Genomic DNA, 26508 nt, shown 5'->3' on the forward strand with positions numbered 1-26508 from the left:
ATGCGTTGCAAACTTTGTATAAATCAGGGCCGCAGTTTGTTCAACTCGCGTTTCACATGTCCACAAACATTGCATGTAGCATGTCACAAAATCTGCTACTGTCACTCCAGAGCATTGTACTGTACACATTAGTCGAATGTGTACTCACCAACAGGGCCACCAATCACCACACCCAGGTGGTCCAGCAGGTCCTGCTCTTGGGCCACCAGGTCAGCCCAGCGATGCTTCAACTGGTGGTCGTTGCGCTGGGCTCTTGGATATTCTTCTTAGGTGGAACAGCACCTTTGCCCACCTGAGCCTCCTTGCCTCCGTGTGATACCCTTGTATCACCCGGTCCCCAGTCTCCAAAATCAGGGGGAGGAAGTGGCACACCAGCCACACAAAGCCCATAGCTTCTCCTCACCCATTCACCCCAGACGTGGCCTTTCTAAAATCTCAAACAAAATAGGATAGAAAAGGGTAAAGAGAGAAAAACAGGGAAAGGAGGTATGAAAAGGAAACTTAACTAACCCACAGACAGCCCAACAATACCCCAACTAACAATACCTACAAACACACTCCCAACAGTACAAAGACAAATCTAATCAAAATAAATGACAAAAAACACTTACACAGATTACCACAGACACTTACAAAACACCAAAATACAATAGCAATAGTACACAAAATCATAATATTCACAGAGACAACTCAAGACACAGTCACACAATCTAGAATAATCACAGACTGCAAAGTGAAAGTAAAAGTGAAAGTACACCCACTTAACCATTTCTGTAAACATGATATCCTATTACATCACTTCCTGACTCAATTGCGGCGCGTTTTTTTTGTATTGCGTGTAATTTTATGACGCTTATGGGGTTTGCGTCAATATTTTTTGACACATATGCATGAAAATTCCCCCACATTCAAGGATCAATACATTTTAAATGGTTAACCGATTTCCTGGGGTGCGGTGTTGGAATTAACGCTAGGGACCAATTGATGTATAATGTGTGTGAGCGTCATTTTTTAATGCGTTATATTTTGACACATATGCATCTTTTTTTACGCATTTGCGTAAAAACAATCTGTCTTAAACTGTGTTTGTGTGATTTTTAATTTTTTTACATTCATGCAGCCTATAACTATACAAAGATGGGATGGTATGACCTGCAGTGTGTGTTCTAGTGTTTGGGCACATGTGGCAGACCATACTACTGCAGCCAATAAGACTCATGTTGTTGTGCAGGATTAGATCTCTTAACTTACGCAACAGCAACACAAACTTTGGGAATAAAATTTGTATTTCCTAGTCTGAGCAGGTGTTGCATCAATATAGGACAGCAAGGCTATGCAACTAAACAAATAGACTCATGGCCTGTGTGTTTATGTCTGTGAATTGGCTCTTCAAATTGTATTTGTGCCTCTGTGGAACGTCACGAGAAAAAATTGGCGTAATGTGCATGTATGAATGTGTTATAAATGTGTATAACCATTAGATGCCATTCACTGAGGTACATCAGTCATGACATGTGTTTGTTATATCTGTTGCGTCTTATGCTGTGTGTACTTCATTGACTTTAGGGACAAAACATTTCCCATAACGAACTATACACAGGATAGATCGAGGACGGTTGATAATGGCTATGTCAGATACGTTACCTATCACATGTAATGAAATGTTGGATACTACTTCATGGTCACTTGTGTGTTTACTACCCATGAGTCCATCATTTGAACATGCTAGGTAGGTGCAGTGTTTGTGACACAGAGTCTCAAATCCAATCCTAAAATTGTTATGTACACCACAGTTTGAGTCATGTAAATGACCTATGTTTCTCCTGTGGTTGTGGAGGACCACCAGACCATGCTGCATGTGTTCACATATTTCCAGTGGTTCATTGCAGATAGGTGGCCATGTGTCCCCTGTGTCAGTATTGGCCTCCATGTTGTCACAGTTATGTGCAGGTCTAGTCATGAGTCTATGGAGCCAAGCTTTGAATTAACAGAGTATCCTTCAAAGCAGAATTGACCAAAAGCCAAAGATCAACTAATGACACACATGGGGATAGTCCACCTATGGCCCTGCAGAACTTTTATAAGGCTGACGACAGAGCAACCTTGGTGTGCTCAAATACGCTATGGATCAGTAATAGGAAACAGGCAGGTTTCCTCACAACATTTGTACACAGGATGGGCTCTAAAATTCCCACTGCAACAGGGAACATCAGTGCCTCTGTGCTGATTAATTTCACAGCTAGTCACCACGCAAGCCCCATCAGAAGGTGGCGGCAGAAGTGAATCTGTGTCTGGACCGTCAGGGCACAAATATGTTTTGTCCTGACATACACATTAGCAACCCTTGTTTCTTGTGCTGTGGGCACCGTGGCAAACCCATGCATACAGCCATAGCACACTGTCACTGTTTGGCACTAATGAAATCATGCAAAACCAGACAAGGGATGTGGGCTGGATTAGACCATTTGCATACATGTCCCGGAACAGAATATGATCAGTAAACTGATTAAACTATAATGTACATTTGAGGATTCATTGTTGACCTACCAGACACAATACCCCAGGAGGAAACAGAGGGCATGGAAAGCAACTATGAGACAAATGTAGCCACAGGGAACCTCTATGGTAAACGCAAAGACTGGAACCAGTCTGGCTCACAGTATGCAGGCTCTGTCAGGAACAAACGTACAAGGCAAATAAACAGTGAGCAGACTCTGACTGGGACAAGCAGGAACAACACTGTGGGAACAAAAAACAGTTTGTGCTGTGGTCTGCAACGTTACACAATCCCCCAAGGGCTCTGGTACACAAGTGATTTGTATGCCAATGCACAACAACGAGATTCAGAAAATGGCAGCTTATAAGCAGTTCCAGGCAGCAGCAATGGCAGGGCTGGTTCAAATGGCTGGTCTGCATGGAAGTGCTCACAGGTGTGCGCACCTTCAGTCTCTCACAAGTCCTAGAGTTGAGAATAAAGTTCAAAGGGCCTACTGGACCTTTCACATGGGAAGCAATGGAAAGCTGAATACAGGTCTTACCGACTACCAGGCAGTGCATTATCGGACCTGAAGTCAATGCAGACTGATGAACTATGACTATGGCATGCCATACTGAAGAGAGAAGCACACAGGAGTCAGAATGGGAGTCTGGGTGTGTGTAGATGAAGATTCTCAGGGTACAGATAGTCCATTTACCGGGCCCCCTAGAGAAGGGTGGGGAGAGACTTAAAACATGGCAGTGGCAGGACTTAATACCTGGGATGGACTGCGCAGGGCATGTCTTGTGAGCAATGCTTGTCATACCTGGGACACTTGTGCTATCCATTTTCAGGTTTGATGCACTTCTTGTCACACATGCTCCTTGCAGAGATAGCTGATGTCACACTTACTGCTATCAAGCGTCTGGTCATACACTCCTGTTACCAATAAAATTGCACATCCACTGCCTCATGTATGAAGCACTTTTTTACCTTACGATTGATGGTGTCTTAGCTGTGTGTCATATACTGCAATGGACCATGTTGGCAACATGGATGTGTGATCTTGCAGGCCATTTCAGGGGAATATAGGAGGCTGCCTCCGGTGATGTCCAGGCACCTGAATCTGGACTTCAGGATGCCAAAAGTCCTCTCAACTATGATGCGTGTCCTATAATGTGCCTCATTATAGGCACGCTCTGCTGCTGTGCTTGGGTTGGCAATTGGGGTCATGATCCATGGCTGGATCCCGTAACCCTGATCAGCTGAGAGAGACAATGAGGGTAAGTATTTTGTTGTTGGTTGCACCGTGATTGGCACTTTGCATGGCAGTTGTCATTATGTGTCGTCTGTGACTCATCTGTGTTTGTGGTATTGTGTGGGATCCTAGGCTTCTGTGATGTTCTTTCTGCATTGGGTTGTTTGACTATCAAAACTGGTGTTTGACTGATTGACATGATATCAGTGGTATATTTAGAAACTTGCTGTTCAGTGTGTATCTCCCATGCGTTATGTAATGTGAAAGAACTATCCGTGTGCCTTCACTGGAGGTGACATGATACTTCCACACACACAATCGATTCCACTGTGGTGGTAACATGGTTGCACTATGTGGCCTGAACATCCCATCCAATTCGACATTGCAACAGTGAGGCTCTTTGATTTGGCTAGGTGACAATGCACAACACATCTCCATAAGTTGGTGGAACTGAAGTGTTCACAACTAACAATGCACAATTATCCCATATGTGACAAGTTCTATGCAAACCTATTTTTGTGCTCTCACCAAGTTTGCTCATGTGCAAACGTGTACCTACACTACTGAACTTGCTCCAGGTAAGCTGGCTAACTTGGTTGTGGGGGTGAAGGTTTTAGTGTCGGAAGGTCCATCTGACTGTACATCTTTTATGAATATGGCGAATTGTCTCAATCCGTATGTGTAGCAGTGTGCACTTTGCATTAGTGTCACATCCACATGTTTTCATAGCACAGTCCACTTCCTTATTGCTAGTTGGCAATGTCACCCCAGGAGTGATGTGAGATGTGGGTACTGTCTCAATAATTCCATGTCACCTTCATTAGAGTCTGCATCATCATGCTATGTGTCTCATGGTGTTTGACCTGCAGCAACACACATTACACACCCCTTACACAGGACGTATTGCTTGGAAGGGTGTGGGATTGAGTATTATTGATGTGATTTTGAAAGGTTCATCTTCTAAGTTGTACTGCCAGTTAAGGCCATGTCACTGTCACTGTGTGGTTTTAAATCGGCCCTGTGTGGCTCTAGAGTGGCATCTCTTGTTATTTGCATCTGTCATATGTCCATAGGTGTGCATCCCATTGGGTCAGGATATCAAACATGACTACCAGTGTCACACCTCAGTGTCTTCCTGGCCACGTGTCAATGTAGTGGTGTATGTGTTGGGTGTCCTACAGGGTTGTTGTGCTGTGTGTAAGTTACTAGGTTTATGTACTTACCAACAAGTAGGCCATTGCCATATCGTCCATTCTGGAAGTGCGGATTGATGTGCTGTGGCGTATGATGAATGAATCATGTACACTCCCAGGATACTTTGCCATGATGTTGGTGAACAATCCACAGTGATCCACAATGGCCTGCACATTGATGGAGTGTGTGTGCTTCCTGTTGCGGTATAGGTGCTCGGTTGCAGCAGGTGGCACAATCCGGACAAGTGTGCAGTCAATGGCACCAAGCACGTGCAGGAAGCCATGAATTTGATAAAACTCCTGTTTGGTCTCCTGCTGCTTCTGCTGTGTGTGTTGGGGAAACTGATGTGGCAGGATGTGAGGGAGATGATGGCATCAAGTACCTTGGGAAGGAAGGCAGAGAATGAGGGCTGTGAGATTCCGTCAACCAGGGCACCAGTGGTTTGAAAAGAGCCACTTGCTAACATGTGCAGGACAGCTAGCAGCTTGGCCTCCAATGGAATGATGTGGGGTGTCTGCAAGCTGGGTGCCAACTGTGGCTCAATGTGGCGCAGCAGCTGCTGTATGGCTTGCCAGTTTAGTCTGTACCTCTGGATGATGTTATGTTCCCTAAGGCCCTGAGGGGTTGTCCTGGTCCTGAATATCCTCTCTTGCCTTCTGCGTTGCCTTTGGGGTCCATGTTGGTGTTGTGGTAGTTGCTGCTGTTGCTCCTGTGCTCTGCGTCTTCGTGCATGCTGCATGAGTATCACCTCCATATCTTCCTTTTTGAGCTATGATGTTGCTTGTGAGTTTCCCCTAAGTAGTGGTGTGTATGCCCCATTTTAACGCCTGCCCTGACCCAGGCGTTAAATTTTGGTGCAAATCGGGATTTGCTCCATTTTCCGGCTCCGCCTTCCAGACGTGTGCCATTTTTGCGAGGCTGGATAAATATGGCGCACGGGTGTTTAAGTCATTTTTTTGGACGGGGACTCCTACCTTGCATCTCATTGATGCAAGGCGGTTTCACGCATCCATAAAATGGCGTTCACTAGGATATTTTGACGTTAGACGGGTCTAGCGTCAAAGTATAAATATGGTGTTGGGTTTGCGCTGGATTAACGTAAAAAAAATGACGCTAATCCGGCGCAAAGGGAGTATAAATATGGGCCTAAATGTTTTAAGTTTTACCAGTTTGATTCAATCAAGATGGCTTCAGATGTTCCACACTTTTGTCATAGGTAAGTCTGTTAGCGCTCTAGTTTTTCTTTAGAACACTCTGGAAGTCTGCAGTACAACACAAGGGAGTCAACTGACAAACTGCTCCTGTTGGAGTTCAACAGAAAGATATTCGAGAACTCACTTAAAAAGTGTCCTTATTTTTCTTTCTACAGCACTAACCATAATTTCTATGACAAAACGAACCCCCTCATTTTGTCCCTTTCTAAGTTAAATATTTTAAGTTTTACCAGTTTAATTCAATCAAGACGGCTTCCGGTGCGCCACACTTTTGTCATAAGTAAGACTGTTAGCAACACTGTTGATAACACGTCCAAGCCTTGTTAAATTAACTTACAAGGGGACTCGATTTAGGTCAATGAATCTTTTGACCACGTTTGGGGACTTCCAAGAGCGAGATATCTGTTAAGCATTTCAATCAATAGATCAATAACCTAAGCAATATTCACAATAACTAATTAATCAAGCTAATAAATAACATTTGATAAGAATGAAACACACCATGACCTCTCAGCCATGAATAACCACACAAATCTAGTAAGAGTTAGGATATTTATTCCCTATTAGTTACACTCTAGTATCATAATTATTAGTCGCAATATCAATAAGCACATCAATACTACTATAACTTGGCAACTCGAATAAGGCTTTATCAAAGCATAGGTCATGAACATTAGAACAAAACACGACTTCAACATGAATCAATGTTAGCAGAGTATCATTAGTACACTATTCAATAAAGCAAAGATTTGGTCATTTGTCTATTTGCACCCGGTATTAGTGAACTCCTTAACTAACCTCTAATTAGCATCAGCATGTTGGGCTTCATGCAAAACAATTTAGCAACATGAATTTGGAAAACATCTAACTATGGCTTCTATCAAAAGAGCAGTTGGTACCTAGAAAGAAAAGGCAAACAGACAATTACAATATATCATCAGATAGTTACCCATCCAAATGGGGCAGCATACAGTGTCAGTCTTCGTCCTCAGGACATCAGTCGATTCGCCATCAGCCAGGATAAGCAGGTAAGACTCATCAAGGTATAGGAAGAGGCTCTTCCCTCATAAGGAGGAGAAGTGCATATCAGGCAGGGGGTAAGGCGAGGATGGTTTAAGGTAATAGACAAAGGCCCACATTACGACCCTGGCTGTTGGCGTAGAAGTGGCGGTCTTACCATCAACAGGCTGGCGGTAAAATAATTGGAATCATGACCATGGCGGTTACCGCCATGGTCATCCGCCACTTCTCCAAACCGACCGCCAGGGCGGAGACGACCGCTGGGCTGGAGACTTGGGTCTCCAGCCCGGCAGCCGCCACAAGACCGCCGGCAGTATCATGACCTGGCTGACCGCCATGGATTTCATGGGGTTGGGCACTGCCATGAAATCCATGGCGGTAAGCACTATCAGGGCCAGAGAATCCCTTCCCTGGCACTGATAGGGGTCTACCACCCTGACCACCCCACCCCCACCCCGAGTCCTTCCCCGACACCCCCCTGCCACTCCCCAAAGGTGGCAGGACCCCCCTCCCCACCCCTATCCCTGACATCACTACACAGACACATACCCGGCACGCATGCAGACATCCCAACACACATTCCCGCACACACATGAACAAACATGTCAACAGACACACACACAGTCATACACGCACACCCACATTCAGACATACACTCACACATCCATACAGACATACATACAGGCAGACACACACACATTTCCAAACACACTACACCCACCGCATGCATACACGCACTCACACACCCTCTCTTCATACTCACACGCACACCCGCATGCATGCACACAACACACAACACCCCCTACATCCCCTCCCCTAACGGACGATCAACTTACCTGGTCCGTTGATCCTCCGGGAGGGGACGGGATCCATGGGTGCTGCTCTGCCGCCAGCACCCCATCAACAGAACACCACCACGCCGATTCATGTAACGTGATTCGGTGGGCGGTGTTCTGTTGACAGGGCGGGGGAGGAGAAGCAACCTCCACTTCCATGCCGACCGCCAGAATGGCTGCTGGTGGCTCTCCGTCCGGAAAAGGACGGAGGGCTGCCAGCAGTTATAATTCGCTGAGCGGAAAACCACGACCACTGGCGGTCTTCAGCACAGCGGTCCACCTCCGAGGTTGAAATGACCCTCTAAGTCTCTCCGAAGGGCAAGGGATGGCAAAGTAATGGGTCAGTGGAATGTCTGGTAATGGCTGATTTCTCCTTGTCTCACGCCGTTATATTAAAGTTGTCGAACAAGTCGCTAATTTCTCATTGGGCAATATTTGGTGCATCATTATCTCTGTCCAATAATCCGTCACACACCTTACTGGAATCTTCACCTAAGACAGTTCTCATGCAGTTTATTGGGTCCTGTGATTGACGTCTTCAACGGGTAGAATGTCAGGTAAGAAAAGTTACACTTGTCGCTCCAGTCAGTGGTTCCATTGTCTTCCCCTAGGCTAGGTGACCTTGCACCTGTTGCGAATTACACTGTTACATTAGTCTTTTCGACGGTCGGATGTGAATTTAGGCTACCGGTGTATATATTTCAGGGGATCATTCAGAAGCAATTGGCTGAGATTAAGGTGGAAGGAATATGATCTCAATAACCTTGGATATGACTTGAGGCGAGGTGTTTTCTGAAGAAGATTGTGGCTTTAAGAATGATTATGTAATAAGTTAGGCCCCTATCGTTTTAGTCCTGATGAAGACCCGTGTGTGAGCCCGGAATTAGCCCAAGAGCCGGAGGGGTCAAAACGTCGACGTTGGTTCTCTTTTTAACAATGAGGGGAGGACTTGAATGAGGATTTATTACTTTTGTATGTATCTCAATGATTCAATGAGGAAAAGGTTGAACCAGCAGGCTCCTTTTTTGTGAATCTATGTTTCTATTGGATGGACTTATGGGGCCAGATGTATGAAAAAAGCCTTTTGCGAATCGGAAATAGCGATTTTTAAGAAATCGCTATTTCTGATTCGCAAAATACAATGTATCATATTTGCAATTCGGTAATAGCGAGTTCTTAAAAATTGCAAATGCTATTACCGAATCGCAAATTGCGATACTGGCCTCCATTCGCATCTATAGGCCTGTCGGCCCATATTTGCAAATATTTTGCATGTCCCAAATTGTGAATTCCTAACTAGAATTCGCAATTTTGGGAAATGCAAAGAGCAGGGTGCTGCACCCCAAAGCATTTTTTAACAACATTTGTTCTTACATGTTAACAACAAAGGGCATGTGTGCTTTACATGTAAATTTTTAAAATGCATTTTAAATACATTTTTAAAATTTGCACATGATTACCACCAAGTTCAACTTGGTGGTAATAGCGATTCCTTAATGCCCAACTCGCATTAAGGAATTGCTTCATACATGTGCTTTAGGGATCGCAAATAAAGATTCCTTATTTGCGATTTGTTATTTAGAGTCGCAATTTGCGACTCTCTAAACAGGGTCGCAATTTTAAGAAATCGCTATTTTAGCGATTCCTTAAAATTGCATTCAGAATGCCTTTGATACATTCTGAAAGGGCTTTTTGTATTCGCAAACGGGCATTCGCACCGTTTGCTAATGCAAAAAGCTTTGATACATCTGGCTCATGGTCCTTTTTCTTTCTGAATCACGTGCACTCGATTTCTTAGCACTTTTGTTTGTCCTTATTTTATGTCTGTGATAGGTGTTGTTCCTTATTTATGTATGTGATATAATCTTTTTTATATAAATAAAGTATGTTTTTTCTAATCTGTTTTATTATGCTGCATGTTAACGATAGGATGTATGTTTTTTATATGTGTTTCCAGAGTGGGCATTGTAGTCTTTTGATTATTCCTACCCAGCCTCTCTTGGGATTGCAGGGTTACCCTCTGTGGTTTGTAATATACCTGTAAAATTTGTTAGCATGTTATCCACAATAGTAGACAACTTTCGTATCTTTATCTAATTCAAGATAACTCCCACTGAAGGAATTTTCGCCCAAAATATGTCTCCTACTACACCAGCAGCAGTCTCTCTCCTTTGTCTAGTACGATGTAATTCAGACAACTTTGGAAACTTTTTCAAAACCTCTAATTGATATATCTTTGGGAAAACTATCCCCAAATAACAGGTCCCATACCATCCCTTTGGAAGACGGTAATAAGCATTAAGTCCACATATATAATAGATTCCAGGGATCGCTGGATCCTGTCCATTTAACATGAAAGTCCACTTACTCTGAAACAAAAACACATGCCTACATTCACTCGTTCCCACAAACACATTATCATAATATGACTTAGGTCGCGTTATGCAAAGCTTGCCTACGTGTACTACATCTAAAGCTAATTTCCCTTGCTCCCTAATTGCACTATAGCTCTCACTATTTACAAAAGCTTGCTGCTGTAATCCTTTCTCTAATTCCCCTTCAAAGCTCTCCTTCTATCTTCTGTGTGATCTAGAAAGCTTTTCTCTACCGGTGTAAGCAAACATGTCAGATTATTGCGGTGTGCATATGATGTACTAATTGTTAATGTCGCTTCAAAGAACCCTTTGACTTATTTTATATTATAGTATTTTTCTACACTATTCAAATCCTCTATGATGGGCACATAAGAAAACACAAGATCATTGTTATAATAGAAGTATTGAATCTCTTCCTGGTTATAAAATTGTGTTAGTAACAAACTACTGCTTATCCCGTACGTTAAAGGCAAACTATGGTAGGTGACTCCCGCTTGCACTGAAACAGGAATTTGTGTACACACATAACAATCTTTTACATCCATAGTATCAACATACTCAAATCAGCAAGCGTTAGAAAACATTAGTAGATAGTTCCCCTTTTGTGTTAGTTCCCTCATGCAAGTATCTTGTGTCCTGCTCGAACCTCTCCCAGGCTGTTAGTGAAGCAGTGGTCTCAGGAATTGTATCATTATTAGTTTCACTCTTATCCACCAAAGGCATTCCCACAATCAGAACTATAATGAGTATCACACACACGACGCCCAGAGCAACACCCAAACATTTACCACGCCTACTTCCCCTCTTATCATCTCTAGTGTTAGCCATGATCTGTAAAGAATCAGAGAGCAAATTATTATTAGATCAAACAACAACCAACAGAGGATGGTTGAGAAATTGTTTTCTTCAGCAAGATAAAGCAAACAAAAGTCTTTCTTCAGCAATTTTTTACAGCTTTCACATTTACTCCCAGGATCCTTGCAAGCTTGTCAAAATCAGTTCTCAAAAGTCAATTCGGGATAACAGTGTCACATCAGGTAATTTATCAGTCTCTTTTCTCAGTTTCTCCGTAGCTCAATTTTCACATTAACACAGTCTTTTTTCTCTAGCCAGACTCAAGTACCATAGTATTGACCTCGAACTTCTCGATCAAAACAGAACGCCAAGAACTCTTGCTGCCACTCTGCTGACGTTGCATATGCCCATTCAGGACCTGTGTACCTTCTGTTTGCTACTCTCTTTCTTTTCAACTTGCGATCACCTTGCAATTCTCCTTCACTCAGGTCTTCTTTCCTAGTTGTGCCAACTTCTTCCTCTATTGCATCATCAACAACCACCTGTCCTTTTGTCACCTGCGATTCTGGCCACTTATCTCCTTTCAGGGTCTCTCTGGTCTTTGATCTTCATTGTGGCAGCTCGTTGCCCTCCTCTGACTCTATGGTGTTTTCTCTTGATGGGCCTGCAATTTGCTCAGGAGGAGTCTGGATACTTTGACTCTCTTCCGCCTCAACTCCTTCGCCTTCTGGGTCTGTCAGGGGCTCTACTTCTATACCGCATCCGTCTGCTTCTGGGAGAACCTCTCTCTGGGTCGGTCCTCCTGGCGCCTCAGTTGAGATAGGCCCACCGTCACCCCTCTGGGTCTCGTTTCTTATTGGAGTGACCAAACCGTCCTCAACGGGCTCTCCTTCTGTCTCAGTTCCCCTTTGGTTACTCTCCGGCCCTGAGACTTCCTTTTCTGCAGCTGTTACTTTAGACAATTCAATTTCCTCATCAGTTGGACACGTCACCTTTTTCGTGTGACTGGCATGGATCCAGTTTGGAATCCCCACACACTTCACAGCAGTAGTAGTTGTCAGTTTTACTTGATATGGCCCCTTCCAACGTGGCTCCAAACACAACTTCCTCACATGTTTCTTGATGACAACCCAGTCACCAGCTTTCAGGTTGTGACCTGGATCATCTATTGGTGGCAGTGTGGTGGCTTCCACCTGGTGAGCGAAAGAGTGGACCACATCAGCCAGACCCTTGCAGTAGTCCAACACCATATCATCCGTGATATTCACAGGAGCATTTGCAGGCACTGCGGGCAGTCTCATAGCTCGGCCCATGAGAATTTCATGAGGAGACAGTCCTGTTTTCTTGTTGGGTGTGTTTCTCATTGACATTAGCACTAAGGGCAATGCATCAGGCCATTTCAAATTTTTAGCTGCACACATTTTTGCCATTCTCGACTTCAGGGTACCATTCATCTGCTCTGCTAATCCTGATGCTTCAGGGCAGTAACTACAATGCAACTTCTGCTCAATGTTCAATGCTGCACACAAGAGCTTAACCACCTCGTTGTTGAAGTGACTTCCCCTATCTGATTCTAAAGTGATCAGAAACCCGAAACGTGGGATCAATTCCCTAAGCAGCAGCTTTGCTACTGTGAGACTGTCATTTCTGCGTGTAGGGTAAGCTTCAATCCAGTGACTAAAGATACACAATCACCCACACGTATCTCAGACCTCCACACACAGGCATCTCAATAAAATCCAATTGCATTCTGCTAAATGGACTGCCTGCTCTCCCAATGTGGCTCAAATTTACCAATGTCCCTTTCCCTGCATTCATCTGTTGACAGATGATGCACCTGTGACAAATCACTTCTGCGGCTTGCCTGAACTTCGGGTTAAACCAATCAATTTAGAACAACCTGATCATGGCATCTTTCCCAATATGTGCTTGACCATGGTAAAACTTTGCAAACTGTGACAGAAGACTGTTTGGCAAAACCATTTTCCCCTCATCTGAAACACCAAAATCATCTGGTCTCTGTACACATTGCATCTTTAGCCAAGTGCGTTTCCCATCTCTGCTGGCACGTCCCTGCAGCAATTTCAATTGTTCCAACGTGTCAACCACCCTTAATGAGTAACCTGTGCATGTCTCACTTTCTGTTTCAGGTAACAATTCCCACTGATCCTTGAACGATATACAGTTCAATGCGCAAAACCTTGCGACTTGATCCGCATATCCATTTCCCATGGAGACAAAGGGGGTCCATGACCGCCATGGGGGAGGGCGGCGGAAGCACCGCCAACAGGCTGGCGGTGCTTCCTGGGCTATTCTGACCGCAGCGGTAAAGCCGCGGTCAGAAAAGGGGAACCGTCGGTTTCCCGCCGGTTTTCCCCTGGCCCAGGGAATCCTCCATGGCGGCGCTGCTTGCACCACCGCCATGGAGATTCCGACCCCCTTCCCGCCAGCCTGTTTCTGGCGGTGTCCACCGCCAGAACCAGGATGGCGGGAACGGGTGCCGTGGGGCCCTTGAGGGCCCCTGCACTGCCCATGCCACTGGCATGGGCAGTGCAGGGTCCCCCGTTGCACCCCTGCAACTCCGCCGGATCCATTCGGAGAGGGCTTCCTCGTTGCAGGGGCTTTCCCGCTGGGCCGGCGGACGGCCTTTTGGCGGTCGCCCGCCGGCCCAGTGGGAAAGTTGGAATGACCGCTGCGGTCTTTTGACCGCGGTGCGGTCATTCGGCGGTAACCGCATGGCAGGCGGCGACCGCCGCCCGCCGCGGTCAGAATGACCGCCAAAGTCTTGTGATTTCACATGAGCGCTGCATTTCACCACGGCAATTTCATGAGGTAACTGAATCGCGTGCAACAACTCCTTAATTCTTTCACCATTCTTCACTGGAGAACCAGAAGAGGTCAGGAAACCCCTCTGTGACCACAGCTGACCAAAATCATGAACAATTCCGAATCCGTATCTGCTATCAGTATAGATAGGTACTCTCAATTCGGCAGCGGCATGGCAAGCTCTAGTAAGAGCAACCAACTCAGCCACTTGAGCAGAATACACTCTCTCAAGCCATGATGCTTCCAGGATACCAGTGATCGTACAAACAGCGTATCCGGCTCCCAGCACTCCTACTGAGTCTCTCAAACATGAGCGATCAACAAAGGTAATGTGGTAATTTTCTTCCAATTGGGTATGTTTAGAATTGGGCCTCGGTTTGGTGCACATTTCTGTTACCTCAAGACAGTCATGTTCTACATTATCAGCATCTTCAACCTCTGTATTTTCGTTTGGAAGCAAAGTTGCCGGGTTCAGCACTGTACATCTTTTCAAAGTTACATTTGGTGACCCCAATATGATCGTTTCATACTTTGTCAATCTTCCATATGTCATGTGCTGCATTTTGGTACGGGTTAACAAGATCTCAACTGAGTGTGGGACCATAACTGTTAAAGGATGTCCGATCACTATGCCTTCACACTGTGTGAGGCTTTGACCAACTGCTGCTACTGCACGCAGACAACCTGGTAAGGCTGCTGCAACTGGGTCCAAAGTAGCTGAAAAATATGCTACTGGTCGGTTTGCATCTCCATGGACCTGTGTCAGGACAGACAAAGAACATGCATCACGTTCATGACAAAACAGAACAAAAGGCTTTGTGTAATCAGGCATGCCTAAAGCTGGAGCCCTAAACATACCCTCTCTCATCTCAGTAAATGCCTTCATTTCTTTCTCTGTCAGTGTTAGGACATCTGGGCCATCCTTAACCTCCTTAACCGTCAGTCTTACAAATGGTTTTGAGTGACTGAGAAATTCGGGATCCACTGCCGACAGTAGCCCACAATTCCCAGAAACATCCTAACGTCTCTCTGTGTCGTGGGGGGATTCATCTGCAATAGGGCGGTCACTCTTTCCTTGGATATTTTCCTCGACCCTTTCTCAATTAGGTGACCTAGGTATTTCACCTCCTTCTGACAATATTGCAACTTCTTTGGGGACACTTTATGCCCATTCTTTCCCAAGTGGTTTAATAAGGCAATGGTGTTGTACTTGCAATCATCTCTTGTTTTGGATGCAATCAACAAATCATCAATGTACTGCACTAGAGTCGATTGAAAAGGCAATTCCAATTACTCCAAATCTTTCTTCAATATCTGATTGAAGATGGAAGGTGATTCAGAAAACCCTTAAGGAATTCGACACCAACTGTAAACCTTGTCCAAGAATTTGAAACTGAAGAGAAATTGACTGTCCTCATGAAGAGGCACAGAAAAGAATGCTTGGGACAAAGCAACGACTGAGAACCATTCTGCATCACATGGAACCTGGAACATGACCACAGCTGGATTTGGCACCACTGGGCAACATTTCACTACTATGTCCTTGATTTTCCTCAAGTCTTGCACAATTTGAACTTTCCCACAAGGCTTTCTCAGTCCCATTATAGGTGAATTACATACACTGCTCATCACTTCTTTCAGGGCCCCTTGCTTCACAAAGTCTGCAATTATCTGCGTTACCTGTATGAGGACATCCTGAGCCATATGGTACTGCAGCACCTGGGGAAACACAGCATTTGGCTTCACACTGACCTTACCTGGTTCTATTCCTTTTATCAGTCCCACTTCCTTTCCTGTCAAATCCCATACCTTCTCTTTTACTGTCCCCTGCAAATCAGCTGGCAGATCAGTCACTGTGAACATTGGGAAGAAGCTTATCAGGGGGTACTCCTCATCAGTGGTCTCCGTCTCAGGCTCTGAGATCTGTCCGTCATCCCCTTCATCGTCACTGTTTGTCTGCACCTCAATCCCTTTATTGGAACAGGTGATAGAACACCTCGTCTTGCACAGTAAGTCTCTTCCCAGTAGGGACACAGGACTTGAGTCACAAACCACAAATCTGTGCAATCCCTGAAAGGTACCAATCTCAACCTGAACCGGATCTGAAATCGGGTTAGTCAGGAGCTGATTTGCCACTCCTACTACCTTTATCGTACGTCCCGGAAGGGGCAATTTCGGAACCTCTGTACTTCTGACTGTAGAGCGTGTAGCTCCTGTGTCAACCAAGAGTGAAACTTTGTGACCCATTACCTTCCCTTGATCTACTTCTAGGGACGCTGCAAGCCTACACTCCTCGCCATCTGAACTCTCACTCGACCATTCATTGTTTATTCCATTCTAACCACGCAATTGGAACTGTTGTATTGCGTTATTTTGACTCATTCCTTGACCTGTGACCTGTTGAAAAAGCATCACCTGTTGCTGTCCCATTGGTGCTAAGGGCAACTGCATTTGCTGTCTAGGTACCACAGGAATCTGCTGTTGCACTTGCTGCATCTGCACTGGTTGTACATGTGGCATCTGCACTTGTTACGTGGGTTGAAGACCCTGCATCTGAACCATGTTATTCTGAAAATTCTGATTTTGACCCCTCATTCTTGGTCCTTTAACATTTTGGAATGCATTAACATCATTGCTTTGTTGAACAACACCCTCCTGCACCATCATTGGGCACTCCCACTTCCAGTGTCCGACGCCCCCGCAAGCTTGACAAGGTAACACCTTCTTCATCCCCTGCACATTATTTTGAACCACAACGGTATTCAAATCTGGACCACGGTTCACGAAACCTCCTCGACCTCTGCCTCTCACATGCATTTGAAACATCCTGTTTCCTTGCGGTTGTTGCACCAGCTGTTGCAGACCATTTCCCTGCATCCCTACTTGCGCTGCCTTAATTTGCATTACCATCACCTTTTCCTTCATCTTTCTCTGCTTCAACTCAATTTTGTCACTACAGTATTTCGCATACTGCAATACCTCATCAATCAGCTTCACTTGCCAAAAGATCAAATGATTCTTAATCATCTGGCTAATCTCTGGTCTCAATCCCTCAACAAATCTGAACACAAGGTGGTTCATGTCCTTTGCCTCTATAACCTCTATACCGCTGTAGTGTTTGAACGCTTTCAACAACCTCTCATAATAGGCATGTATCGACTCTTTGGCTTCCTGTGCCATTCGATCAATCTTTTGCCAATCAATATTTTGAGGCGACACCTTGTGCTTCAAAAACTCAATCACCTTATAGTAGTACCTCATCACATCAGGAGACAGTGCTCCTGTAGCCCTGTCCCTTGCCGGTTCTGCTGTTGGCCAATCAACACTTCTCTTGCACTCAATCCACAAATCAGCTGGAACTATAATTTCAAACAGGGTATTCAGGTCTTCCCAAAGACACTTCGCAAGCTTCACTAACCTGTCCGTCTGCTGATACCACTCTATTGGCTTTTCCCTCAGCCTGGGAAAGTCATTCGTGAATGACAGAATGTCACCTCTAGACCATGGTACATGGACAAGAACCCCTTCAGCTGTCTCTCTCATGGGTAACATTTTTATTGTACCAGTGTCAGGCACTGATCTCGCCTGCTGCTGCTCCGAGCAGTCACTTTTCCTTTTATCTCTTTTCTTTGCCCATCTGCCTTCCCACTTCTCTAACGCACCCCAAACTTGTGCAATCTGCAGTATTTCTTTGAGGTGTGCCTTTATCCCAGTAGACCTCATGTGATCAAAATCCTTAGGCTCAAAGTCTAACCTGTAACTCCTCTTCAGATGTTTAGTATTGTCTAGGTCTATGCCATATTTATCTGCCAGGTTTGCCAGTTTCTGGTGCACCTTGCTCACTTCTTTGGCTATCTTTGGGCACAGAAACCTCAACTCTGCTTCAGTGTATGACTCTAGTCTGTTCACTCTCATGCTTCCTTCAACTAGCTCAGCTCCTTCCATGCCCAATCTCACAAAGTTCAGGTACTCTTCTCTTTCCGACCGCTCTGCTGTCACAGGGGTGGTTTGTGGTGAATTTAACTTGTCTAACCATTCATTCAGTTGTTGCGCTGTCAACCCTTGCAATGAGTTATTTCCAGCCTGCATTATCGGTGTCTGCGGCACATTCGCACTTGAGATCTGCGGAGTCAGCAGTCCCAAACCTGAGTGTCTCATGGTATCTGGAGGAGCCCCTATCGGACTGAAGTCTAACAGGGATCTGGATCTCTCTATTGTCTGTTCCACTGGAGTTATTCCTTGAGGGCTTCCCCCAAACCCTCCTCTTGTCATCTCTTGGGTCATTACTCCCTGATCACATACACTGGACTTCGCCTGTGCATGCAATGGTACTGGCGGACCAACTGTAATTGGTAAGGCTATGGCGGCTGGCGACTGCCTGCTTCCCAGACCCTGTGGAGCATTTGTTCCCATAGTCTGATTCATTATCGGTGCTGTAGCTAATTGCGGCCCCGTGACTGAGGTATAATTTGGAACCATCTGTTGCTGTGCCTGAGGCAGTAAAAGTGGAGGTGGCTCAATCTTCACTAATTTTGGTCTCGTATATGCCGGATCTGACGTCACCATCAAGCTCGTTCGTAGTAGTCTCCAATATTGGGGCATCAGGATAGAGAATCTGAACTGGTGGTGGACTGAGGTTGCATCTCTGGAGCAGTAGACACACTGACACTATTCAGTATCGGAGCTGGTGTTGCAACAGTATTCACCTATCCCGTGTTTGTTGTTTGCTGGTTCTGTGTCGAATTTACAGGACCTGCACTAGTACCTGGTCTGTTATCATCTAAGGCATATGGCGATGGTGGATCATGTGCAACTGATTAAGGAACTCATCATCATCTGAGTCATCTGCCTCTGCTCAGGACCTTTTAGTCTCCTTTTATTTGCTAGAACCCTTATCCGTTTGACAAGTTACTTTTCTTCCTTGAGTTCTGGCTTCTTGAGTTATTGCCTGAAACATCCTAACTCCATCTATTATATCCCTTCTCCACATCCTGTGCTCACTATCCCACCTAGCCTCCGCTAGAGTCTTTTCTGCTTTCTTCATTCTCCTCTCAAATTTCTGTTGCCGTTGTCGTATGGCCATCAGTTCCCAAATTGCTAATGCCTCAAACTGTGCTGGCCTCGGAGGTGGCTTTTGCTCATTTAACACCTTCTGCAAATTTTCCAAAATCATTATATTGAACGTTCCGTGCTCCGGAAACGCCAAACACCCATCTTTCTCTGTCATTTTGCACCATTGCTTTAGCCAAAGACATGGCGCGACTCCCCTTTCCTCCATCCTGGCGGTGTAGGCTCCCCCACACTTGCGGTAATGTACACATCTCCCCTCAAAGCGCTCCTTAGAGCCTTGAAAAATGTAATTTTTGCATCTCTTATTTTGTTTACAATTGAATCAGGAAGTGACTTTAGTTCCCAGAACTCGCTTTGCCTACCTTCTCAACCAATTGCCTCTCACGGACGGCTGCCAATCCGTGTGCAACCCTTCTCACTAACTGACCTATCCCAGCGCGGATCCTATGACATCACACTCACACACACTGCGGTTGACAAAGTCTTGCGGCTTGTCTCCCTCACTCTCAATTTGCACAAAACTAATGCAATATATTGCGAGCACTAACAAAAACTCCAATTTGCCAGTTTACTACAGGAAGGGTAACACAATCGCTTCAGAACTTTACAGAGATTTAGCTTTTAGCCTCGGCCGCTACTCTCTCCTTCTCAGATCCCGCACTTGCAAGCAAAATTTGACCCGCAAATTCTACTCTTGACTTGTCAGTGGTTCGTCCTAGTGCACTTTAGAACTGACCAAATCTCCATCGAAGTTTTAATTCACTCACTATGACTCAAACTCGGCTCGTCAACCACTCCTGATTGACCTATTAAACCGCGCAAATTACAACATAAACCATCAATATACTCCGGACCACGCAGAGTCCGTGCATCACCAACAACCACGTGGACACTTTTTTTGAGCACAAAGCACCACACTCACATGAAGTTCGCCGACTTCCCTACTCCCATACTGCAGAGTACGCACACTCCTACTAAAACATCACCTGGCCCAGAATTCTCACAACCTCACAATTCACCTGCGGTAGGCATAAGCTGTGCAAGCGCAAACCCTACGTCACTCACACTATCACTAGAACGCCAAGAACATGCCCAACTCACTTAGGCAAGCTCAGAGATTCCGGGAAAGTCATTAGGGTCTTAGGGGCACATCATCTCTCCAATTTGCATTATCTCAAAAACAACTTTCAAACAATGGTCCCTCGTCTTAGGGCCCCAAAGGGCCGAAACCGTCCTTTGCTACCAGAACTGATAACTTGTCCAAGCCTTGTTAATTTAACTTACAAGGGGACTCGTTTTAGGTCAATGAATCTTTTGACCACGTTTGGGGACTTCCCAGAACGAGATATCTGTTAAGCATTTCAATCAATAGATCAATAACCTAAGCAATATTCACAATAACTAATTAATCAAGCTAATAAATAACATTTGATAAGTATGAAACACCTCTCAGCCATGAATAACCCCACACATCTAGTAAGAGTTAGGATATTTATACCCTATTAGTTACACTCTAGTATCATATTTATTAGCCGCAATATCAATAAGCACATCAATACTATTATAACTTGGCAACTCGAATAAGTCTTTATCAAAGCAAAGGTCATGAACATTAGAACAAAACACGACGTCAACATGAATCAACTTTAGCAAAGTATCACTAGTACATTATTCAACAAAGCAAAGATTTGGTCATTTGTCTATTTGCACCCGGTATTAGTGAACTCCTTAACTAACCTCTAATTAGCATCAGCATGTTGGGCTTCATGCAAAACAATTTAGCAACATGAATTTGGAAAACATCTAACTATGGCTTCTATCAAAAGAGCAGTTGGTACCTAGAAAGAAAAGGCAAACAGACAATTACAATATATCATCAGATAGTTACCCATCTAAATGGGGCAGCATACAGTGTCAGTCTTCGTCCTCAGGACATTAGTCGATTCGCCATCAGCCAGGATAAGCAGGTAAGACTCAGCAAGGTATAGCAAGAGGCTCTTCCCTCATAAGGAGGAGAAGTGCATATCAGGCAGGGGGTAAGGCGAGGATGGTTTAAGGTAAAAGACAAAGGTGGTCATTACAACCCTGGCGGTCGATGTTAAAGCGGCGATAACACCACCAACAGGCTGGCGGAAAACAAATTTGAATCACGAGCCTGGTGGAAACCGCCAACATAGACAGCCACTTTAACACTCTGACCACCAAGGCGGTACAAACACCGCAGTGGTAACCGTCAACAGGACAATGTACCACCCACAGAATTACAACAGTCCAATCCGCCACCTTTTCCGGGGCGGATTCACCATGAACAAAAACACGGTGGAAACAGGACTTGGAAAGGAAAACGCTCCCCTCTATACACCCCACGAGGAATCAGGACGCCATGGAACCCGAGCTCCAGATACTGCCAGCCTTTATCTTCCTGCTTCTCTACCAAGAACAACAAAGACGCCGGCGAAGACAACGGTGAGTACTGCTCCTATGACACAGGGGAGGGGGAGGGAAAAGAGAGTGACACATACATGCAACACCCCCACCCCCACCCACGACAACACACACACTAATACATCATGATACATTACAGTTACACCCCCCAAACCCCCCTGGAAGAATGCAAGGACAAAAGGAAATGAGTCGAATGATTGTAATATATTAAAATACATGAATCAAAAATATATACATATATAAAGATATTCACACTATAAACAAATATATACACCAAGAATACAAGTCCAAGGCATTCCACCATCATGGTCCGTGGACCACTGGGCCCAAAATGCATGGGCAAGGCCCACACTCAATACCCGAACAAGACAGAGAAAACACTGCTGGGGCATCAGATAGAAATAAAACAGGCACCTCAGGGGGAAGTGAAGGGGGGTCAACTCATCCGGATGAGTGTACAACGCCAGATCCACGAGGGGGTTCCATGCCCATTGATGTATCCTGGGGAGTGCAAAGCCACAGTCTCTCAAGTCTCACCAGTGGGTGGTTTGCCCACTGCTTTATCCTAGGGAGTGCAAAACCACAGTCTCTCAAGTCTCTACAATGAGTGGGTTGCCCACTGCTTTATCCTGGGTGAGTGCAAAGCCACAGTCTCTCAAGTCTCTACAGTGGGTGGGTTGCCCACTGCTTTATCCTGGGGAGTGCAAAGCCACAGTCTCTCAAGTCTCTACAGTGGGTGGGTTGCCCACTGCTGCATCCTGGGGAGTGCAAAGCCACAGTCTCTCAAGTCTCTACAGTGGGTGGGTTGCCCACAGCTGCATCCTGGGGAGTGCCAAGCCACAGTCTCTCAAGTGGATAACAGTCTCCACTGGTTCTGGAGGGGGCTTGGTGCCCAGAGTGCTTCATCCTGCTAAGGACAGAGATAGTGGATGCCTTTCTCCACTGGTTCTGGAGGGGGCTTTGTGCCCACAGTGCTTCATCCTGCCAAGGACAGAGGTAGTGGATGCCTTTCTCCACTGGTTCTGGAGGGGGCTTTGTGCCCAGAGTGCTTCATCCTGCCAAGGACTGAGGTAGTGGATGCTTTTCTCCACTGGTTCTGGAGGGGGCTTTGTGCCCACAGTGCTTCATCCTGCCAAGGACAGAGGTAGTGGATGCCTTTCTCCACTGGTTCTGGAGGGGGCTTTGTGCCCAGAGTGCTTTATCCTGCCAAGGACTGAGGTAGTGGATGCCTTTCTCCACTGGTTCCGGGGGGGGGGGGGGGGCTTTGTGCCCAGAGTGCTTCATTCTGCCAAGGACTGAGGTAGTGGATGCCTTTCTCCTCTGGTTCTGGAGGGGGCTTGGTGCCCAGGGTGCTTTATCCTGCCAAGGACTGAGGTAGTGGATGGATCTCTCCACTGATTCTGGAGGGGGCTTTGTGCCCAGAATGCTTCATCCTGCCAAGGACTGAGGTAGTGGATGCCTTTCTCCACTGGTTCTGGAGGGGGCCTTGTGCCCAGAGTGCTTCATCCTGCCAAGGACTGAGGTAGTGGATGCCTTTCTCCACTGGTTCTGGAGGGGGCTTTGTGCCCAGAGTGCTTCATCCTGCCAAGGGCTGAGGTAGTGGATGCCTTTCTCCACTGGTTCTGGAGGGGGCTTTGTGCAAAGAGTGCTTCATCCTGCCAAGGACAGAGGTAGTGGATGCCTTTCTCCACTGGTTCTGGAGGGGGCTTTGTGCCCAGAGTGCTTCATCCTGGCAAGGACTGAGGTAGTGGATGGATCTCTCCACTGGTTCCGAAGGGGGCTTTGTACCCAGAGTGCTTCATCTTGCCAAGGACTGTGGTAGTGGATGCTTTTCTCCACTGGTTCTGGAGGAGGCTTTGTGCCCAGAGTGCTTCATCCTGCTCGTAGCCTCAGTAGCGTCGGAATCTTTGGTGCTCACTGGCCTGCGGTACTTGTTGTGGCGGTGTCCTGTTCACGGGTGCTGGTGGTGGCAGTGTCCTTGGTAGCAGTGCTGGTGGCGGCGGTGTCCTGTTCAGCGGTGCTGGTGGCGGCGGTGTCCTGTTCAGCGGTGCTGGTGGCGGCGGTGTCCTTGGCAGCGGTGCTGGTGGCGGCGGTGTCCTGTTCAGCGGTGCTGGTGGCGGCGGTGTCCTTGGCAGCGGTGCTTGTGGCGGTCTTGTCCGCCGTGCACGTTTTCCCAGACTTGCCGGTTTTACTCTGCCCCTTCCCCACCTTGGATGGTGGCGCAGCTGTCTCCACACTCCCAACTGTGCCCCTGGGAGCGGCTTTGGTGGCAGATTTTTTTCTTCTCTCCCGCTGGGCACTGGCCAACTTTTTATGCTTTTGAGGTGGGGGACTGTCCGTGCTCTGACTCCTTGCCACACTGGCTGCCCTGCTGCCTGGTGCACTCCAGAAGCCGGTTACTACTGGCACCACTGTTCCTGCAGATGTTGTGGCTGAGGCACTGGGTTGGGACCTGGAGAGGCAGGCCCTAGGAGACTGAAGGGTGGGGGAGGTGAGGGAAAGAGGTCAAGTTTGGACAGGAAATGTTTTTTGGGCACACTGGGACGGGTAGATGGAGGGGGTTTGGGAGCGAAGGAAGAGGTAGTGGTTGTAGGAGGTGTACGTTTGCTAACTTTGGGTGAAGGTGCATGGGCTGGAGGCTGTGGTGAGGTGGATGGCTGTTGGGTGGGTGTGTGGCTGCGTTTGTGTACCTTGGGAGATGGGCTCACAGACACACTGGGAGAGGTCACAGGGGATGTGTGAATGGTAGTGGGGGTGGTGAGTGCACGTAAGCGGGGTGTGGTGGTGGGTGTGCTGGTGATAGAGGTAGTGGCTGACAATGTAGTGCATGCAGGTGTGAGTGAAGACGAAACAGGGAGGGAGGAGGGAGACGAGGAGGAGGGGGACACAGTGGAGGCAGTGGATGTTGGTGTGTCTGCATGGGGATGGTGATTGTGTGAGTGCTTGTGGGATGTGTGGTGCTTATGTTTTCCATGTCCACTCTTGTGTGTTGATGAGTGTGCATGTTGGTCTGATGGTGTGCTTGGGATAGGCTGAGGTACAGGGGATTGGGTCAGGGTGGAGGAAGTTGGAGGGGAGAGGCTGGACACAGGGACAATGCATGACGCTTACATTCTGAGGAATAGCAGCATCCCTTATGTGATGGGGTAACTCCAGATGCACCGTGTGTGGCTATTAGGTGAGGACATGGACCCTATACAGTGTGAATAGGTGTCTGGGGATGTTCCTATCAGTTAGTGTGTGTCTAACAGTTGTCCGTTGCCATTTGCAGGTGACTCTGGTTACCCCAACCTGTCATGGCTACTGACCCCTGTGAAGAATCCCAGGACAAGGGCAGAGGAACACTACAATGAGGCCCATGGGCGAACTAGGAGGATTATAGAGAGGACCTTCGGCCTCCTGAAGGCCAGGTTCCGGTGCCTCCATATGACAGGTGGTTCCCTATTCTACTCACCAAAGAAGGTACGCCAGATCATCGTGGCCTGCTGTATGCTTCACAACTTGGCTTTGCAATGACAGGTGCCTTTTCTGCAGGAGGATGGTCCAGATGGAGGTGTTGTGGTAGCTGTGGAGCCTGTGGACAGTGAAGACGAGGAAGCAGAAGAAGAGGACATAGACAACAGGAACACGGTGATTCACCAATACTTCCAGTGAGACACAGGTAAGAAGACAACACTGCCTGCTACATCTGATTTAATTCTACTACCTCTCATCTGTCTGTCATTTTCACCCAGTGTATGGTCACTGAGTTGTCACTTTCCCTTACGATTTCACAGATGTGGGTCCCACTGTGTGACATCTGCTTTGTTTCCTCATGGACTAGAGCTGTGTGACATAGGTATGTTGACAATACAATGGGCATTGCTAATTCCCTCAGTTATTGCAAATACACAATTGTGAAAGCACAGACTGACTCCAGAGTGTTTTGTGATTTAAGGGTGTTTATTTAAGTGATAAATAGTGGAAGGGGTTGTAAAATGGTCAGAGGTGATGGTGGAGGAATGTCCATGGCAGAGTCCAGTCTATTAGTCTCACAGGTGCATTGTCCAAAGGGGCATAGGAAGTGGAGCTGGGGCAGTTTAAGTATGGACAGGGTGACAAAGTGGGACAGAAGGATGACATTCAGGGTGGTCTCATTTCTTGGCGGGGGTGTTGGCATTGTTCTCTGTCTTTGTCCTGGTCAGGGACCGCTTGCGGGGTGGTTCTCCATCTGCACTGGGTGGGGTGGGGTGCTGGTGTTGTGGTCCTGTGGCGGTGCCTCCTGTCCACTAGCGCCGGCGGAGATGGTGGGCAGTTCATCGTCCAGGCTAGTGTCAGGGGCCCCTTGTTGTGCCACAGTGTCCCTCCTGGTGTTGACGAGTTCCTTCAGCACCCCTACAATGGTGCCCAGGGTGGAATTGATGGATTTTAGTTCCTCCCTGAAGCCCAGATAGTGTTCCTCCTGCAGCCGCTGGGTCTCCTGAAACTTGGCCAGTACCGTTGCCATCATCTTCTGGGAATGGTGGTAGGCTCCCATGATGTTGGAGAGGGCCTCGTGGAGAGTAGGTTTCCTGGGCCTGTCCTCCCCCTGTCGCACATCAGCCCTCCCAGTTCCCCTGCGTTCCTGGGCCTCTGTCCCCTGAACCGTGTGCCCACTGCCCCAGGTCCCTGGTGTTGTTGGGGTGGTGGGTTAGCATGGGTTACCTGTAGTGGTGGACACACTGCTGATTGACGTGTCCTGGGGACAGAGGGATGGGCCCGGGTGCTGTGCTGGTGTTTCCAGAGTGGGGGGTAGCTCTTTAGTGGCCTGTGCCAGTGTGAGGGGAACCGACTGTCCCGAGGTCCCAGATAGGCCGGGCTGGTCATCTTGATCCAGTTGGACAGAGCTGCTGGCTTCACTGTGGGCCTCTTCTGTGGGTGGAGTGGATATATCTGGACCCTCCTGTCCGGTGACGTTGGGTAGGGGTCCTGCAGGGGTGTAAAGGCATGATTATTGCATCTGTTTGTGCCATGGTGTGCA

This window comes from Pleurodeles waltl, chromosome 8, assembly GCF_031143425.1.
Source record: "Pleurodeles waltl isolate 20211129_DDA chromosome 8, aPleWal1.hap1.20221129, whole genome shotgun sequence".
Taxonomy (NCBI): Eukaryota; Metazoa; Chordata; class Amphibia; order Caudata; family Salamandridae; genus Pleurodeles; species Pleurodeles waltl.